The sequence below is a fragment of the Lathyrus oleraceus genome, chromosome 7, assembly GCF_024323335.1.
Source record: "Lathyrus oleraceus cultivar Zhongwan6 chromosome 7, CAAS_Psat_ZW6_1.0, whole genome shotgun sequence".
NCBI lineage: Eukaryota > Viridiplantae > Streptophyta > Magnoliopsida > Fabales > Fabaceae > Lathyrus > Lathyrus oleraceus.
Window position 1 is genome coordinate 39765055 of NC_066585.1, and position 20150 is coordinate 39785204.

Genomic DNA, 20150 nt, shown 5'->3' on the forward strand with positions numbered 1-20150 from the left:
AAAAAAGCTGTGATTAGTGATTTTCATGTATTTTGTCATGATCACACTTTGTCTATATGTTTTTGATGATTATAGTAGCTTTAGGATAACGTGAAAAAGGATATGGTGGGTAATGTGTTGCATTTGTTCGTAGACGTGTTGTCATCATCGAAACTTGATATCGTATGTTGTATGACACTTTGTCTTTACATACTCCCCCTTTTTGATGATGACAACCCGTATAGCTCAGCGTGACGAACATCATGCAGTATTGACACATTTTGCACACTCCCCCTTTCTTTTGTAATCTAAGGCCATTTGCAGTTTGTCAGATAAGGCCATTTGCAGTTTGTCAGACTGTTAGTTTGTCAGCATGTCAGCATTTTTCTCCCCCTTTGACAGCATCAAAAAGAGAGACAGAGTAATTATTCAAGATTGCAACGATAAATTCACAGGCAGTAGTAGAAATATAGATACCAACGAAATAATATCACACAAATATCATTTCTTAACAATAGTCATTAATTAAGAAGGAGAAAATACATAAGGAAGTTGTGGTGCATAAACGGGCAAAGCAAAACAAAATACATGCAAAAACAACAAGCAACATGTAAGTGCATATGAATGGCTATTGTCTTAAGTGACGGTGGCCGGGATGGTAGCATACGCCTGGGTTTCTGCTAGGGTCAGCCAGAGTTTCTAGGTAATCACAAACACCTTCCAGATGCCTAAGACTCCCTGTGACCTGCCTATCCAAATCTGCATATCGTTCATTTAGGCTTGTGGAGAAGTTTTCGATCTGCTCATTTTGGGTTTGAAGTTGATTGGTAATTTGAGCAAGTCGGTCATCCTGGGATTCCATGAAGGTTTGTTGGGCAAGTTGCATGCTTTGCATCATCTCCAACAGCTCTGAAGAGTCAACAGGATGTGGAGGGGATGGAAGAAATTCTTCCTCAGGATGGTGATACGGTTGGTAAGATTCACGTCGAGTTGTCCAACCCGTATGTTGCCATTCACCCCAGCCACCCCATCGTGGAACAGCTTCTTCATATGTATCCGGCTGCTGTACCCAAGCAGAGTCGGAGTAGTCGTATGTGCCAATGGGTGAAGGACTGTCGTCTCCACCATTGTGAGCATTATCGTGCCTTGCTTCTTCTTCTTCATCTTCTTCTTCTTCTTCATTTTCCACTTCATCGTCCTGTTCTTCGCTTTCATCACTGTCAGCCCTTGGAGGAACGTATCCTCTTCTAACAAACTTATATTTCTTCCGCTCCTTGCACCATATATATCCCATCATAGACATGGTTTTTGTGCTAAATTCTTTGTCAGGTGTGATTGATGTTAACGGGAAAGACGGATGACTAACATTGGCTGTTGTAAGGGCTTCTTGGATGAAGGATCCGTAGGCGAGAGCAGTTCCTCGTCCGGAATCCCGAAGATTATACATTCTACTAGCAATGTAGTATGGCCAGTTGATTTTTATCTTATTTTTCAGAATGTAGATCAAATGCACCTCCGACTGTTCGACTCTGGAGAGACTGCCCTTCTTGGGCCGCAGGATGCGTGAGACAATCCATTGGAGAATTCTTTCCCCGACGCTCAGTTTGCCCGCAGTGACGGTTCGTGGGAACAAGTCACTCTGCACAAAATCATCAGAATATGGCCGTTCCAACATGTCATTTAATGCACTCTTAAACTCATAGCCATCTATGTGGTGAGAATCAGTCACCTCAGGCAGGGGATTTCCAGCATCATCCACAGACAAATCAAAATATTTGTTCCAGAAATTTGATTTAATTGATACCTTTGTAGAGCCAACTTTGGAGGAAAGCTTGTGTCCGCGAAAGTTCTCATGAAGACCGGAGTAGAAGACTCGGACAAGGTCTTCACTGTATTGAGTGTTGCACTCCAAGAAGTTGATGAGACCTTGATGCTGCAGCAGAGACAGGACTTCCGGTAAGTGCATGCGTTCAGCTTCAAGTCTATAGAACGCGTGTTGTTGCACAACTCCTCGTTTACCGATGTCTTTGTTGAACATTTCGACACGAGCAGGTGGAACGAGTGATACAGCAGATACGGGAAGAGATGCACCGGATGATTCTCGGGGTCTTTTGCCGGAGGGTCTGCGTGATGAGGAAGCCATTTGAGTGGGTTTGAGATTGAGTGTTTGGATACAGAGAGAAGGTTTAATGAGGGTTTTGAGAGTGATTCCTCTAGAGAGGGGTTTTTCCCAATTAATAGTGGAAAGGTTAGGGTTTTGGGAAGATGGGAGATCAAAGAGCAATAGCCACTAGGTAGATGCAAGTTACAAAGTAGTGGGTAGTTTGAAAGGTAATGGAATGTAATTGCACATTTAATGATGTGAATGCATGAGAGATGATTTAAAATTTTTCTGCAGAAAAACGAAATCTTTGAGCGATGCGTCGACCATACCCCTGTATGCATCGACGCATACTGTTTGATTTTAAAGAAATTGCAAAAGTTATTTAATCATGCGTCGACCATAGCCCTGCTGCGGTCGACTCATACAGTTTAAAATTTTCATTTTTCACTACTCAGTACATGCAATGACCAGTTTGATGCATAATTAACACCACATACAGCAATACACAACCAAAGAGATATATCAGGCGTATATATATAAACACTATCATTTTGAGATAGAATTATTGCAGTCATGAGATTTTGCAGAGAGGGGAAGAGGAACAATATCACCTTAATGCCGTAGTAACTTAGTGGACAGTAGACATGTGCTTACAACAACATAGATTTGTCAGAAGTACAGTATTAAGGTTTTAAGTGTAGTAATGTAAACAGCAGATTATAGTGTCCGTTCCGAAATATCGAGAATGCCAAGTTCTCGGCGAATATGAAAGAAAGGTTCAGTGGCTAGCGGCTTTGTGAAAATGTCCGCTAGTTGATTTTCAGTATTTACGTGTTCAAACACGATGTCACCTTTCTCTACATGATCCCGAAGAAAGTGGTGTCGAATTTCGATATGTTTGGTGCGGGAATGTAGCACAGGATTCTTGGTCAGGTTAATAGCACTCGTGTTGTCACAAAAGATGGGAATACGATCAAGTTTGAGGTTGAAATCCAATAGTTGTTGCTTAATCCATAGGATTTGGGCACAACAACTACCGGCGGTAACGTATTCCGCTTCGGCGGTTGACAAGGCAACAGAAACTTGTTTCTTGCTATGCCAACTAACCAAAGAGTTTGAAAATAGGTGACAAGTGCCACTTGTGCTTTTCCTATCCGATTTGCAACCAGCAAAGTCGGAATCGGAAAAACCTACCAAGGAACAATCATTTCCTTTGGAATACCATAGACCATACTTCGGAGTACCGGATAAATATCGAAGTATCCGTTTAACGGCTTTTAAATGGGATTCCTTGGGACATGATTGATATCTTGCACACATGCTACGCTAAACATAATATCGGGACGGGAAGCAGTAAGATAAAGGAGTGAACCAATCATACCTCTATACCGTTTCACATCTACTTCCTTACCGTCTTCATCTTTGTTCAAGTTGGTACACGTAGGCATGGGGGTGTCTATGGCCTTAGCTTTTGCCATGTCAAATCTCTTGATAAGGTCCAAACAATACTTTGTCTGGCTCACGAAGGTTCCTTCTTTGAGCTGTTTGATTTGCAGACCGAGGAAGTATGTGAGCTCCCCCATCATACTCATTTCGAACTCGCCCTGCATAAGGTCAGAAAACTCTCTCACAAGATTCATGTTAGTAGATCCAAAAATGATATCATCTACATAAATTTGCACTAATATCAAGTGCTTTTCTTGACGTTTAATGAAGAGGGTTGTGTCAACCTTTCCTCTTGAGTAACCTTGATCTAGTAGGAACTTGCTTAGTCTCTCATACCAAGCTCTAGGAGCTTGTTTGAGACCATACAAGGCCCTTTTCAGTTTATAAACATGATTAGGATACTCATGGGATTCGAAACCCGGAGGTTGTGCGACATAAACTTCTTCATTAATGTGACCGTTAAGGAAAGCGCTCTTAACATCCATTTGGAATAGCTTAAAATCCTTTACACAAGCGAAGGCAAGGAGAAGGCGTATAGCCTCGAGTCGGGCAACCGGCGCATAAGTTTCCTCATAGTCGATGCCTTCCTCTTGGTTATACCCTTGCGCGACTAAACGCGCCTTATTACGGGTTATTACCCCGTTTTCGTCCAGCTTGTTCCTAAACACCCATCGGGTGCCGATTACTCGATGATCTCGCGGAGGAGGGACAAGGTCCCAAACCTCATTTCTGGTGAACTGATTAAGTTCCTCCTGCATTGATAAAAACCAGTGTTCATCGAGTAGGGCTTCTTTAGGGTTTTTAGGTTCCATCTGCGAAACGAAAGCGAAGTGATAACAGAAATTACTTATCTTAGACCGAGTTGTTACACCCTTTGAGATATCTCCGATAATGTTGTCGATTGGATGGTCTTTGGAAGACTTCCAAGCTTGAGGAAGATCATCGTTTGAAGGCGGATGATCTACTTCTGTTTCATCATGGTGTACATCTTTGTCCTCCTCAATTTTGACTATGTCGGGTTGATCAATCCCCGGCTCGCCACCTTTGAGTATGTCTTCGGTAGATGTACCTGCACCATGAAAAACACTACCCTTTCCGACATTTCTCGGATTGGATTCATCAAAAGTAACGTGTACAGACTCTTCTACAGTAAGTAATCGCTTGTTGTATATTCTATATGCTTTGCTAGATTGAGAGTATCCGAGGAAGATACCTTCGTCGGCCTTAGAATCGAATTTCCCTAAGCTTTCCTTTCCATTGTTTAACACAAAACATTTGCAACCAAAGACATGCAGGTGAGAAACATTTGGCTTTCGCCCTTTTAAAAGTTCATACGGTGTTTTGTTTAGAATGGGGCGAATGAGCACCCTATTCAAAACGTAACAAGCCGTACTAATGGCGTCAGCCCAAAAATATTTTGGTAAGCCACTTTCATTGATCATTGTTCTTCCCAATTCTTCCAAAATTCGATTTTTACGTTCCACAACCCCATTTTGTTGAGGAGTACGTGGAGCGGAGAAGTTATGATCAATACCATGGTTACCGCAATATTCTTCAAATAGGTGATTTTCAAATTCACCTCCATGATCGCTTCTAATCGCAACAATGTTTGTATTTAGTTTATTTTGGGAAAGCTTAGCAAATCGTTCAAAGGCGGCGAATGTGTCACTCTTACTTACTAAGAAAATAGTCCAACAAAATCGAGAAAAGTCGTCCACTATTACGAAACCGTAATAGTTTCCTCCTAGACTCTTAATCCTAGATGGCCCGAATAAATCCATATGGAGAAGCTCGAGAGGTCTCGTTGTTGAAACGATGTTTTTGGATTTAAAAGAGATCCTCGTTTGCTTCCCCTTTTGACAAGCATCACAAAGGTGATCCTTGGTGAACTTAATTTTGGGGAGACCTAGGACTAGATCTTTTGAGACTATTTTGTTAAGTAAGTCGAAATTAACATGTGCTAAACGTCTATGCCATAACCATGAATCTTCATTCATTGTTACAAGACATTTGTCACTTGTTAAAGATACTTCATTTAAGTCAAGCATATAGACATTGTTCACACGAAGACCATTAAACATGCTCTTCTTATCATCAGTATGCACAATTTTGCAACAATCTTTTGAAAACGATACATTGAATCCTTTGTCACATAACTGGCTGATGCTAAGTAGGTTATGTTTAAGACCTTCGACAAGCAATACGTCAGAAATAGTAGTGGAAGAGGGATTACCTACACTACCTTTACCAAGTATTGCTCCTCGGTTGTTGTCACCATAAGTTACATACCCCTTCTTCTTAGCCACGAAGTCAATGAAGAGAGATATGTCTCCTGACATATGCCTTGAGCATCCACTATCGAGAACCCATCTTCTCTCAGTAGTCTCGAGGCATTGTACCTGTGATAAGATAATTAACAAAAGAAGGTACCCAATGGCTTATTGGGTCCTGAGTGGTGAGGAACAAGATGGTTGCATTTGGGCACCCATTGATAACTGCCTTTAGGAACCAAAAATCTCCTAAATCTACACTTAGCAATGGAATGACCTTTCTTGCAACAATAAAGACAAGAGAACTTTTCATTTTGATTACTTTTGCTATCTTCATCCTTTATAACATATTTATATTTTTGATATGGATTAACCATACTTGATCGAAAATTAGATTTATCAATAGCAAAAGTAATCTTGGGCTCGAGAGCCTTGTTAAGTTTGGCTTTTAGGTTCCTTACTTCACTTTGCCAAATGTAACAAGTATCACACCCAAAGTTCATCATTCTACTTTTAAGGTCCTCATAACTAGTTTTTGTGCTTTCCACTATAGAAGCCTTAAGTGCCTCAAGTTTCCTTTCGGATTCTTGAATTTTTTGTTCTAAATGAGAGAAAATTTTCTTATTTGAGGCAAGCCTTTTAAAGGCCTCTTTTGCTTCACAGTGTAAAGTTTCAAAAACAGTTTGCAATTCATGATGAGACATACTAGATGAATTTTCATATTTAGCATGTCGTACCTGTTTCTTCTTATTCTTTTGATGAGCAGAGAGACATAGATTTGCATTTTCATCTTCATCACTGGAGCTTTCATCATCGGAGGAGTCGCTATCGCTTTCCCAAGCAATGTATGCCCTCCTTGGCTTTGATGGTTTCTTATGTGATTTGTATGAATCTTTTTCTTTTGTCTTTTTGTTCATCGGACAGTCCGGTTTGTAGTGACCCGGCTTTCCACACTTGTAGCACGACCCTCTAGTTGTTTTTCCTTTGGAGTCATCATTTTTGGAGAACCTAGATTGCTTCCGGAAGTTAACTAAGTTCTTCTCGGAATGTTGGATGCCGTTCTTTCTCACGTAACGGTTGTAGCGTTTGACGAACAACCCCATATCTTCACTCTTGTCCTCTTCTTCTTCGTCACTTGATGAATAATCACTTTGCTCTTTTGCTTGAGACTTTGAGGAGGAAGTCTTTAGAGCTATTGATTTCTTTTCGCTCACCTTGGCTTTGTCTTTCTTATCTTTCTTTTCATGTTGTTCCAAGCTTAATAGAACTTGTTCGTGCTCTTGTAGTTTGCCGAACAATGTTGTTAAGTCCAATATGGTAAGATCGTTTGCCTCTTTGATGGCGGTCACTTTCGGCTGCCATTCCCTGTTAAGACATCTTAAGATTGTATTAGTAGCAACATCATTGGAAATAGGTTTACCTAGTGAATGTAATCGATTGATTAGATGAGTGAATCTCTTTTGCATGTCGGCAATGGTTTCCCCTTGCTCCATGAAAAAGAGATCAAACTCTTGCGTTAGTGTATTGATTCTAGCCAATTTAACATCGTTCGTCCCCTCATGGGCAATTTGAAGTGAATCCCACATGGCCTTAGCAGTAGGACAATGGGATACACGATAGTATTCGTCTACCCCTAATGAGGAGATTAAGATGTTTTTGGCTTTCCAATCATAGTTGTATTTCTTTTCATCATCATCGGTCCATTGTGCTTCGGGCTTAGGCACTATTTCATTATTCTCATTGGTCATGGTTATTTCAATTGGACCATTGAGAATAACATTCCATATTTTTCTATCTATGGAATTTATGTGCACCCGCATACAGTCTTTCCAATAACTATAATTTTCACCATTGAAAACGGGAGCTCTATTGTAAGCCCCTTTAGGTTCGTTAGCCATTTTCTATCAACGTTGTATTTTAAAGCACGGAGTGAACCGGAGCTCCTGATACCACTTGTTAGACTATGGCACGGATCTAGAAGGGGGGGTTGAATAGATCCCAATTAAAAACTTGAGTCGGCGCTACCAATTTAAACGAAAAATTGGTTTTAAAAATGTTTTAGGTGCGGAAGCGACCCAGGAAAATTTAGTCTAAAAACGAACCGTTATTGGAAAACCGGATATGCGTTAAGCTAATGGATAAGAGATAAAACGAGATACAATTCGCTACACTAGTATCACAATCAATGATAGAGTTCACTTACTAGCAAGCCTAGTTCCAATGAACCAAAATACCAAATTGAAACTCAGTGCAAACTTAAGGCAACTTTGGCTTAGGCAATTTTACAAACACTTGGTGTGCATAAACACTCCAAGTGATATTTGAGTTGAGTAAGTAAGTCAATTTATCCTAGTACAATATGTTATTGTACTTAGTATTCCAACAGCTGTTTTAATCACTTACTCAACTTATATCAAAGTTTGGCAAAAATTGCTTAAACTAAAATCACTTAAATTTTAAGCTGAAAAACAGATTATGCAGAAAATTAAAGGAGACAGAGATTTGGTGAGGCAGTTCCCCCGCCGTCCTCGCTTCGGGGTACGTCTGCCCTCAATTCTAAAAATAGAATTGAGATGATTAATTAGATATCACCTGTGAGATTTATTCGTTTTTACAAGGAGTGCAAAGTATGTAAACAACAGAATTTCCAATATGTTGAATGATACTTCTTTTCCTTGCCCCTTGATTCAAGATGAATCAAGACCTTTGATTGTTGATGCTTGACCTCCGTTTCCTGCCACTTGTTGATGAACCTTCCGTTCTTCAACCCCTTGGCCCGGCTGATCACGAACACGAACGAATCAAACCCGGATTCTTCACTACTCAAACACCGACTCCGCTACTAAACTGATGAAGACTTTCTCTTATCAGTTACCTTCGCTCAGCTGAAAGATAATGGAGCAACCCGTCCAAAAACCCCCAAACGCAAACCGGTATTGGAGGATAAAACCTTAATGGTTTTATTCAAGAAAGAACCTGCCAAGACTTCAACTCGAACCCGATTCTTCAATCGCTACCTCGAACCTTATCACCTTCAAACTATCACAAATCGCATCAAAAGTTATTGTGTGCAGTTGATGTATTGTGGACTGTTGAAGATGAAGATGATGAATCTTTGACAACTATTTCACTCTTTCTTGTTTCCATGAACACTTGTACTCAAAAATAGCAAATGTTAGTTAATAGAAGTGTTTTGACTTCTATTTATAGTAACAGACAAAACCAAACAAACATAACAGAAATTTAAACTTTGAAATAACTCAGAAAGCTGAGTTTGCGCGCGAACGGTCGACCATAGGGTCGGCGTGCGCTGACCCGTGGGGCACGCGCCGACTGCATGCGTCGACGCAGGGATTTTTGCGCCGACCCGTGAGTTAAGCGTCGACCCTATGCGTCGACGCAAGGGGTTTTTGCGCTGACTCCCTCCAGTTTGGGCAGAGCCTTTGCGCCGACCCGTGAGCTTTGAGCTGACCCCTATGGTCGACTCAAAGCCTTCAAATCTGCAAAAAAGCTGTGATTAGTGATTTTCATGTATTTGGTCATGATCACACTTTGTCTATATGTTTTTGATGATTATAGTAGCTTTAGGATAACGTGAAAAAGGATATGGTGGGTAATGTGTTGCATTTGTTCGTAGACGTGTTGTCATCATCGAAACTTGATATCGTATGTTGTATGACACTTTGTCTTTACACACCCCACTTCATTCTACATTGCAGTCATGTCTCTTCTTATCATGGGCCAAGAACACAGAGGCACTAGGGCAAACATTGCCTCATTCGTAAGTTTTTCTTGAACATTGCCTCTTTCATATGTTTGTAATTAGTTTTTTAAAAGTCCAATCTAATGATTGTTTATATTGTTTGTTTTTAAAGGATCCCAAGAAATTTCGTCAACGTTCACACCCAATGCCTTATCCAGACCCATGGTGTGTACCTTACATACAACGTGCGGGTTTCGGTCATGTTATGCATGTCGTAAATGCCACAATTGATGTCAAATTCATTTTGGCTCTGTGTGAACGTTGGAGACCTGAGACACACACTTTTCACCTACCAACTGGTGAATGTACCGTCACATTAGAGGACGTGTACATGCTTTTGGGTCTTAGAATAGATGGTAAGCTTGTCACCGGAAATGTTCAACAGCCTAACCAAATATGTGTTCAAATGTTGGGGGTAGATCTGGTCGAGGGTGAGGGGTCTGCCAAAGCAAGGGGTCAGGGTATTAAATTATCTAGCCTACAAATGTACCACGACTCCATAACTTTGACTGAGGAATCCTCCGAACAAGAAAAAGTCATAAAAACCCGGGTTTACGTTATGCTATTGTTTGGGAACTTGCTATTTCCCGAAGGGACGGGAAATAGCATAAACTTTATGTACTTGAGTTTGCTCGGGGACATTGATAGAATAAGCACATATAGTTGGGGTTCTGCAGTATTAGCATTCCTATATAGCTCTTTGTGTAAAAATGCACAAAATGAGCACTGTACATTTTCTGGATGTGCTTTCTTGCTCCAAACATGGGGGTGGTGGAGATTGCCGAGGCTAGCCCCAGAAAATCCTAATGTCTACTCCTTCCCCTACGCAACTAGGTAAATTTATGATGTTATTTCATTTTGTATATTTATTCTATACATATTTGTAACTAATATTATTTATCTTTTTTTGTTTAGGTTCATTGCAACCGGACTGGATTACAGTCTTACCCCCAAAAATAAAATTATATTTTATCGTCAACTCTTGGATCGTCTCCGAGCACAAGATGTATTACCACTAAATCACTCAGCTTCTAACTGATTTATTAATATCATGCATTCTCGATAAATAACATTTTTACTTTTTTCTTTGCAGTTTATTTGGAGGCCATATTTGGGATTGGAACATCAACCCAACCCCGAAGATGCAGCTGTTTGGACAGCAAAAACGGCCATAATGTGGTTCACCACTGTGGAGATGCACCAAAGTGACCGTGTCAAGCTTCAATTCGGAATGCATCAAGAAATCCCAGGCCCCCCAATGTCTATGGAACCTTGGCATCTAAAAAAAGTCAGCCACCAGTGGTATGCCCAAAATTGGAAGGAATTTGCTAAGGAGTTTCGTAAAATGTGGAAAGACCGTGCCCACTATGTTCTACAATTTCCGGTGGCGCCCAACGAAAAGAAGCCGACAAGGGAATATGTGGATTGGTATAGAGCAAATACAAATCCAGAAATGATTGTGTCTGACCCGTTCTATTTGGACGATCCCCGGATGCAACAGCCATATTTCCAACAACAACAACCACCACAGTATTCCCAACAACAACAACCACCACAGTATTCCCAACAACAACAACCACCACCTTATTACCAACAACAACCACCACCACCATTTTACCAACAACAACCACCACCACCTTATTACCAACAACAACCACCACCACCATATTACCAACAACAACCACCACAACACATGTCCACCCCCCAACCAAATCAACAATACATACCACAAACTCAACCCCAATACCATGAAGACTACCAACAACAAACTCAACATTCCCACCACCATCAACACTCCCAACACCTACCACAATATCAATCCCCCCACTTCCACCAATCCCAACACTTCCATCACGACAATGTCCCGAGCTCTTCCAGTCCTCCACCTAGCCCCGACACGGGTATACAAGAGGACTACCAACAGGACTACTACACACCACAACAAACACTGCACTTTGGCCAACCCGATTCAACCCTAAACTACCAAAGACCACAATTCGAGGGCGCACCCAGCAGTAGTCAGTTTGTCCCACCCAGACAAAGCTTTGAGGGCGCAGAGGGGACCCGTCTTTCCTACAGCACTGAAGGGACTTCGACCCAACCACAACGGCAAACGGCAAGGGGACGCGTTAGGGCAAGGGGTGGTAATAGGGAAGCACCACCACCACGTGAACCGTCTAGGCGAGTAATTAGACCTCCCCCGTGCGGATCGTACCAGGGACCGCATCATATGTGATTAATCATATCTTTGTAATATTTGTCTTGTCTATTATTTAAATAAAAAAATTTTCTGTTTATTATCTTTATATCTTTATCTTTATCTTTAAAAATATTGTCTGTTTATTTACATGTGTATAAATATTTATTTACACGTATATAAATTAATTTTTTTTTCAAAAATTTACAAATAATATTAATTACTTATAAATTAAATTTATATATATATATATATATATATATATATATATATATATATATATATATATATATATATATATATATATATATAAATTAAATATATATATATAAATTTATATATATATATATATATATATATATATCTTGTAAAAAAAATTATTTATATATATGTGTTAATATAAATTAATATAACTAATAAAAAATATAAATTTTTAAATTAAAAAAAATTAAAAAAACAAAAAAAATAACATTTATAAAAAAAAAAAAAAAAAAAGGAATGGGCATGGGCGCCACTCCTAGTGGCGACTTGCCCTACCCATTAAGGGTAGGCGCCAACTAGGATGGCGCCTAAGGGTAAAATTTGGCCAAAAATGGCCATTTGTGTAATTATTTTGAAAAATGGTATATTTTTGAAATTTTTTTGAAATTTTTGGATATTTTAAAAAAAAATTCTCAGAGTTCACTGGTTACTCTATTAGTCTCAATTGATAACATTTAGAGCACATACGAGCTCCAATTATTACAAGTGATAATAGATAGAGTATATAGGAACTGAATTGGTTTTAACATTGAGCATTTAAGAGAATATGAGATATTACACAACAAATTCCCATAAAACAAACTTCAAATTCTTAACAAATGCAAGAATTATTATTCACTTCAATTAATCAAGGAACTCATGGTCCACAAAAATTTAACTCTGACTATAGACCAATCATTTCAGTTGAATAAATAAACTTCATCTTCAAAGATTAGGATGAAACTGCATAATTTAGAACAAGATTTAGTAAAAATTAGAATATCACAATTGAACGAAATTAAGTGAAATTTAGTCGACAAGGAATTAGATATAAAGAAATAGAGCAAATACATTTAAATGAAATTGTGGTAGCGCAGGAAAAGCATAAGTGTAGTAGAATTTAAACCAAACTCATGTGTTGGTATTAACGGTTGAAGCTACCAATCTACTTAAATATATATCATGGTACGGTAAAAGCTAATCAGTTGAAGCTAACCATTGAAGCGCCGAAGAATATATATCTAGGGTTTGTCTATCTAGGGTTTTGAGACATGTAATGGGTTTTTATTCATCTCAACGGGTTATTATATTGCTTTAGCCCAATTAAAAAATTATTTAATAAATTTGAATAAATTTGCAGTAAATAATTTTCTTTACAAATTGAGTTTTCTTTACAAATTGAAATATGTCAAAAGTTTTATAAAATTTGCAGTAAATAGTTTTTAATATCTAAAATATAGTTATCATTTTCATTCACATTTTCAATTTAATGATAAGTTTATTATACGAGGAGTGTTGTTGATATTAGACTGTCTAACACACTTATCTTAATTCACTCTTTTTAGTTGATTATTTACAAATTACAATTTTAAGCGAATAGTTTTTTCTCATGTTATCAGTTATACGAAAAGATGGAGACTAGCTTTGCACTAAATGTGGGAATTTAAATTTTTCTTTTCGAATTGCTTGCAATAGAAAATATTGTGGTGCTCCAAAATCATCTGGAAATCCAAATCCGAAATCATCTAGACCTCCAACCCCAAAATCATTTGGATCTTCAACAGTGAAGTCATTTGTAGCTCCGATAAGGATTTTGGTAAGTGTTTTTTTTATTGAATAACTGATATATCTGATATGTATATAAATTCAACATATTTGTTATTCAATTAAACTGAAAAAATGAATTTTTATTTATAACAATGATCAGAAAAAATATCATTTTATTCCATAGCATGTAAAATATATTATATGAATATTGAATTTGTGATTACGATCCTCTTAAATTTTGATTTCAGACTATTGAAATTGCGAGTCCATATAATGGAGGTGTCGCGACTCCTCCACCACCACTACCAATGTATGGTATACCAATCAACTTTGGATCAATTCCTTCCTTTATCTCATATGGAAGCAATGAAACTATGGCACCAAGAAGCTTTGGACCAAAAACCTCTGTTGAAGCTGGAAGCTTTGGAGCAAAACCCTTTATCCCATCTGAAAGTTTTGGAGGTAAATTTAATATTATCGAATCAAATAAACAATAAATTAAGTCAACTAGAGCACAATTTAAAATTGGATTGGAAATTAATTTGTTTCGTTTATCAAATGAATTGAGTTTCAGGGAAGATTCACTTTAATTTGATCCATGCATGGGAGAGAACCCTATGTCCTAGAGACCCCTATAAATACACCACTCCTAAAGGGGATAAAGGACAAACTCTAAGTCGTACACATATTCCACCACCTAAAGGAGCACCACGCTCCCGGTAACCGCAACACACGACTATTCTAACCGCCAACCTGCATATCTTGTAACGTGGGCCGCCAACAGGACCTATCTACTCATGTGGGCTGGTCCCTAAAATAACTGCTTCTGAAATTCATAATGATTCTGAATTTTACAAAAATTCTGAATCTCATCAGAATTCTAAATTTCGCAAGAATTCTAAATCTCACAAGGATTATGAATTTTCTAAGGATTCTGGATCTCACAAAACTCCCTATTAAAGGTATTTGAATAATATTTTACTTATTAATTCTCTTTTAGTTTAAACTCGCATCGATCAAGAAAAGAAAAACAGAAAAACAAACTATCATCTTTTTGAATTATTTATGTAGAGCCGAAAGTTATATTGGAAGGTGATTGGGTCTGCCCTCGATGTGAAAATGTCAACTTTGCATTTAGAACTAAATGTAATATAAAGAATTATCGAGTTCCTAAACCTGTAAGTATTTTCTCCAATATTTCAATAATTTTTTAGTGATCTATCCTCTTAAATATATTAATAATGATACACTCGTGTAATCACTTTTAAAATATGACTAATTCAGATGAGTATATGAACTATTCATGGTTATAACCTATAATGAATTAACAATCTGTTCAACTGAATGAACACTATTTTTACATGTGATTAATTAGATGTTTATGATTATTTTTTTCACAATTTCTTGATTATTGTATGAAGTTTAATATATATTTATCCTTGATTTCATGATTAGGAGTCCTATGTCACTCCCAGTTTTTCCTGAAGGTAGCTAGAGCTGCAACAAATGTGGAAATATGGATTATCCATATCGAAACACATGCAACATGAAAGGTTGTAGAGTTGAGAGAACAGCTTCTGACAACTAAGGAATTGTCGTTTACTTATAAAAAAAATACTAGTTTGAATGGATACAATAAAAATGGAACATATTGGAATTTTCGTTTGTTCCAATTGGAATAACATTTTGTTCACAAATAAAATAAAATAAAAAGTGAATGTGTTCTTACATGTGAAGTTGTGAATTGGTTCTAAAATGGAGTCATAAAAGGCTCTAAATTTGCCTAATTTTGAAAACTTATGAAAATATCTTATTTTTCTTTAATTAGTTATACTAAGATATCTTTGACTGAAATTCTCAAAATGTATTAATCGAAATGGACTATACATGAAAAAGACATGAAGCGCCGCTCTGATGATAACAATTAGATTTTCTTTCATTCGTGTAGCCTCAACAAACACACTAGCAGAAGCAATATAATAACCCAAATTGAAAGAAAACAATATAATGTAGAAGAAGTATGATACAATTAGACACTTAGCCAAATTAACTTTTCATTTTAATGATTTTTTGGTATGTACAGTCTCAGATTGGATAAAATACAGTCTGAGAATATATTTATATGTGGTGGACAGTCCTCACCTAACAAGTTGATTTTATAAAATTAACTCAGACTCAATCCAAATTCGATGATGGTATTAAATCGGGTTTCCCAACCCAAATTCTAATACGACATCCTTAATGTTATCACAGTCCCTAACAAAATCTCATGGTAGCCATTCATCTTAAGACAGCCAAAGAAACAACTAACAAACACTTCACCACAATAATTCCTATAAAACAAACTTTAAAATCTTAATGATAACGAGAACCTTTGCCGAAGATAAAATTATGACTCACCCAATTTAATCAAGGAAATCACGGTCGTTGAAAATAAAAATATAACTCTGACAAGAGACCAATCAGATTGCATCGTAGAAATTTTCGCCAAATGAATAAACTTCATCTTCAACTGTTAGGATGAAGCTGCATAATTTAGAACAAGATTTAGTAGATATTAGAATATTACATATGAATGAAATTAAACCAAATTCAGTAGATGTGGAATCAGATCTAAAGAAATAATGTAGATAAATACCAGTATTTAAATCAAACTCATGGTAGCCATTGAATCCGGTTGAGTTGGTATATTTAAGAAAGGATAAGCAGTAGGCCGTAGATTTAAAGCTAGGGATGTTGCTGCATAATTTAGAACAAGATTTAGTAGTCATTAAAATATGACATACAAATGAAATGAAGTGAAATTAGTAGATTGGGAATCAGATCTTAGGAATAGTTCAAATAAATTCCAGTATTTAAATCAAACTCATGGTAGCCATTACATCATGTTGAGTTTAAACCTAGGGTTGTCTACCTATGGTTTGGTAATGTGTTTATTCGTTTAAACCGGTTATTGTTTATCTTTGGCCCAATAACAAAATTATAAATACATCTTAATATTCTAAAATAGTTTTACTGAAGATAAAAAATCTTTAAAAGTTAGATTTGTTTTATTACATTATATTGGATTTTAAAATGGTTAAGCCTTGGAATAGTGAAAAAGTATGATCCGGTTAAATGGACAATGGGATAAGGTAATTTTATTTGTTGGTTTTATTTTTTAATTTCATCAAAAATAGATAATAATAGATACTACCTAAACAAAATAAAGATCATTCATGGGTTAGTTAGCAATTTACACATTTTTATTTGAACTGCCAATTGTTGCCAATTGTTGGAAGGAAGTTTGGGGTAGGTGGAAAGAGTGTTAAGTATTTGGAAGAGGATATGAAATTTTTGAAAAGGGAATGCTATTTGTATTATTGAGTGTTTTTTATTTTTTTCTTGAAACAAATTCAAGTAAATCCCCTCTATTTAAACTAGTGACATTCATAAATCAACGATTATGATTTTTTCACTCAAATTTAATCTAATGGTTATAAATCATTCTCTAGAGTTTTCTCTAATATTTTATAAAAATCCTAATTTATCATTATCTTCTAGAGAATTCCATGGATCTCTCTAGAATAGACTTCTAGAAGTTGGACCTATTACAACACATATTTATGATTAAAATTCCTAAGGCCCAAAACTAATAAACCCAAAATCAATTTAAATATTCAACACCAAAAAAATTGATTTTGATACTCCAAGTAACTATCTTAACTTGACAAACACTACGCCAAACAAGACCTTAGACAGCGCTTTTTTTAGCCTTAGACAGCGCTTTAAAGCGCTGTCTAAACCTCCGCTGCTAAAGGTTTAGACAGCGCTTTTTGAAATCTTAAAAGCGCTGTCTAAGCCCCCCCCCTTAGACAGCGCTTTGGCCAAAAGCGCTTTCTAAGACCCTTCTATTTTAGTTTTTTAGGTATACCTTAGACAGCGCTTTTGGCAAAAGCGCTGTCTAAGGTATACCTAAAAAAATTAAAATAGGGGGGCTTAGACAGCGCTTTTTGAAAAGCGCTGTCTAAGCCCCCCCTATTTTAATTTTTTTAGGTATACCTTAGACAGCGCTTTAGGCAAAAGCGCTGTCTAAGGGGGGGGCTTAGACAGCGCTTTTCATAAAGCGCTGTCTAAGCCCCCCCCCTTAGACAGCGCTTTTGCCTAAAGCGCTTTCTAAGCCCCCCCTTAGACAGCGCTTTTTCCAAAAGCGCTGTCTAATGTATACGAAAATTTTTGTAGCTTTTGTTTTAAACCACATTTTTTCCAGGTTTATAAACCAGAATTTCTACCTGTTTTCAACCAGTTTTTGACAGACAGAATCACATTTTATACATGCCATTTTGGCCTTTTTTCTACCAATTTTTGGCTAACAAATATATATATACCAATTCAAACCAATTTTGCCTTAAATGTATCAAAATATATACAAATTTATGTACACATTTACAAGTCATTACCTATACTCGAAATTTATGTACACATTTACAAGTCATTACATATATTACAACTTCTCCGCATTTTTATTGTCATTGAGGATCCGAAGAACGTACTCCGTCACGGAATCCGGGTTATTTAAGATTGCACCTAAGTTGATGCTCGCTGGTGCTAAGAATCCGAATGACTGGTCCAAATCATTGGGGCGCATCATTTTGTCATACAAAAACCTAATATAAAAACATCATTAACACCTCTTTTGAAACATAAAGTAAACCGGATTAACATAAAGTAAACCGAATTAATAAAACAAAGTAGACCGGATTTACCTAATATATGTATTGACAACGTTGACGCCGATTTCTTCATGACCAAAAACTTGCATGAAGTCTTCATTACCAATCATTTGGTCGTGAGCAAAGCCGAAAATCCCTTCCTCCATATGTATAGTCCGAACACCTCCGGTCGGTATATCGGTCATCTCTATAAATGTCCTGAGGCACGACCTATACTTGGTGGTAGGTTTTTTCCTAGCTACGGTCTTCTTAGCACCAGAACTTTTTACCCGTGCGGAGGCGTTCTTAACCTCCTTTATTTGTTGTGCGGAGGCATTGCTAACCTCATTTTCTTGAACCTACATGTCATATAAATAGTTAGATCAAATTAAGAATGTAACAACTTCCATGAATATATGTCATATAATTGTATATTACCTCTTTTCTTGATTTGGATTTTGTGGGAGTCTATTTAACATAATCAAGGAAAATATGTAAGTAAAATTTTAAGCATAAATTTTAAACTTTGAATATACACATTAAAGTTAACATAAGTAATAAGCATACCTCATATCCTACGCATATGAGGTTTGTCGGCCATGCAACAAACGAACCTACTGCTTCGTGCACCGTTGTTGCATCCGAATCATCGCTAGGATATGGTAATAATGCATTCGGGTCAACTGCAATATCAACTGATACCTTCAAACATCCAGCAGGGAGCTCTCTAGTGTGGAGTAATACTCCGCTAACGTTATGCACTTTTCCCTTGCCAACCATCCGATAGTGTGGTGACGACAAATACAGCTGACAATGGGAAATGCCCTAAAACCAATAATAACAAGAAATCGTTAATGTGTATATATGTCAAATACATAATTTAAGCAGACAGTTCAATTTAAGACAATTATATGTAATTACCTCTGGAATGTTCGGCTGAAAGGTACAGTTGATACTGTTTTTGTCCGAAGCATCTCTGTATACCGTTGAGGCGCTAGCCTCTCTTTCTCTCCTCAGTGCATCAAGCTCAGCTTGCATGGCTTCCAATCTTGCATGAAGCTCCCGATTACTAGGAGCCTTTCCTTTTCTAACACTGAGGGAGGTCGGAGTGACTCCAAATCCCTTACCCCTCACCCGACCAGAATACTCAGGGACATCTAATGCCCGACTAAGTATGTTCTTAGTATCATCGGGAGATAGAGTCTGAGATAGCTCCTCCTGAAAAATCAGATGAATACCGTATACTTGTCAAATATTTGTGTATAAAAATGTTATTCAATTAATGAAAAAATGTTATACTTACACATTTCTGGTATACGTTTAAAACGTCTTCTTGAGGAACTCCGGATTTGCCCACACGGGCTTCCTTCCACAAAACATGTGCAGGAAGAGATGTTTCTGAACTTTCCTCCTTCTGCAGCTACACATTAAGTCATACAATTTGATCAGATAAAACTAATATATGATGAACAAATTTGTTTTCGCAATTTATAAATACTTACCATGGATTGTTCTAAGCGTCCATATCCGACACGTCCTTTTCGGTACGGATATGCGGGACTCGATGCTCTTTCCCGATTCGTAGCACTTATTCTTTGAAAAGTCGGGTCTTGTCTTTTGGATTTGAAAGCTTCCCATTCTTCAGCCGATATCAAACTTTCATATTTTCTAGGAAGCTCCGCATCCACAAAATTACCATCCGCATCCTTAAGGAACTTGGATGATAAAAATGTCCGAAACCCTCTAAGAAGCTTTCCGGCCAATTTCATGCAAAACCCTCTTCTTTCTTCTTCGATGTTAAAACATCGCTAAGAAAAACATACAGATTGATAGTTAGTATCGGTAATTGAAAAAAATATAATTGATACGGTATAATTAAGGTCTCGGGATCGATCACCTTACTACAAATTGA

General features: G+C 37.3%; 1 long non-coding RNA gene across 1 annotated transcript; it reads right to left on the reverse strand.

Moving 5' to 3' along the window:
* Nucleotides 1-15946: 15946 nt before the first annotated feature.
* Nucleotides 15947-16920, reverse strand: LOC127106383 (uncharacterized). The gene is made up of 3 exons (XR_007795371.1): nucleotides 16787-16920; nucleotides 16186-16286; nucleotides 15947-16073 (listed from the first exon to the last, which is right to left on the reverse strand). It is a non-coding gene; the product is annotated as an uncharacterized LOC127106383 (long non-coding RNA).
* Between the last annotated feature and the right edge of the window lie 3230 nt (nucleotides 16921-20150).